Genomic DNA, 1,155 nt, shown 5'->3' with positions numbered 1-1,155 from the left:
TGAGAGACAGAATGTGAAAAAAAAATCCATGAATTCACATGGTAGGATTTGTAAAGAATTTATTCTAAATACAAAAATCAGCATTCTCCCCAAGATAAATCTGTATTGAACCTTGACCCTCGAAAAATAACCCTTCTAAAACCAAACCTTTTGTGTGACTTGTATTGAAGACATTTTTCAGGAAGTTCTGGATTTTTTGGCTCACAAATGAGCCGTGTGATTGATGCTACTTCAGTGACAGATACACTGACATGCACTGAATTTGAAGGCAATTTCCTTGTGTCTTGATTGAATCAAGAGATAGATGTCCTGGTGGCTCAGTCGTGGATAAGATGTGTTCAGCCAATAGAACCTCTGTCAGATGTCATCTCCTTCACCCCAGTCCTAAACTTGTCTTGGGTGCACATGATCTGTGAGCAGAATGCTTCGCCTCATTGCTCCAGGATGAAGGGAGTGTGTGAGTCTGTGAATGATGGAGTCCGTACACTCCAAACTCTGGCATTAGTCCACTGTTGCGATGTTGTTGATGAAAAGCCTGTCAGACGGCAACGCGTCCACACAAATCTTGGCTGTAGTCCACATCTCCACATCTCCACACCACAAATCTAAAGCACGCCTCAGCTACTCATCCCCCACTAAACACTTAGCAGAGAAATGAGCCCAGCGTTGCGATCAGTAGAGCAGATAAAAGTGCACCAGTCTACACTGGGACAGTGACTTTTTAAACAAATTTGCACATCTATGCAGCCAAAGTCATTTGAAATGCATAAGATGGGGCTGCAGGGTGCCCGTGTCCAATCAGCAGTACCCCACCTGCTTCACGAATCATTACACCAGTGAGGTGGTTTTTGTGCTGTTGCTGTAGCTTTGTTAAATTTACTCTCTGGGCTTTTGAGGTCACTGAAAAATAATCTGGGTTTTTGAAAGGTAAGCTGTTGTAGTTGTCTCTGAAATGCTTTGCACAGCCAATACAGCCAGAGAACTGCCTGAACCCTGAAATAATTGGCAGAAAATTAAATTTTTTGAAAATGGAGTGTTTATTGAACCTTCTGACAATTAAAAAGAAAAGAATTTGTGTGTATGTGTTTTAATTTGCATCTATAATTCGTAATTTAGAGCAAAATACTTAACAAAGATGAATAACAAGGGCAGAAT

Source organism: Haplochromis burtoni, unplaced genomic scaffold, assembly GCF_018398535.1.
Source record: "Haplochromis burtoni strain Fernald_Lab_line unplaced genomic scaffold, NCSU_Asbu1 Contig_1, whole genome shotgun sequence".
In the NCBI taxonomy this organism is placed as follows: domain Eukaryota; kingdom Metazoa; phylum Chordata; class Actinopteri; order Cichliformes; family Cichlidae; genus Haplochromis; species Haplochromis burtoni.
Note: the sequence above shows the minus strand (reverse complement) of the source record.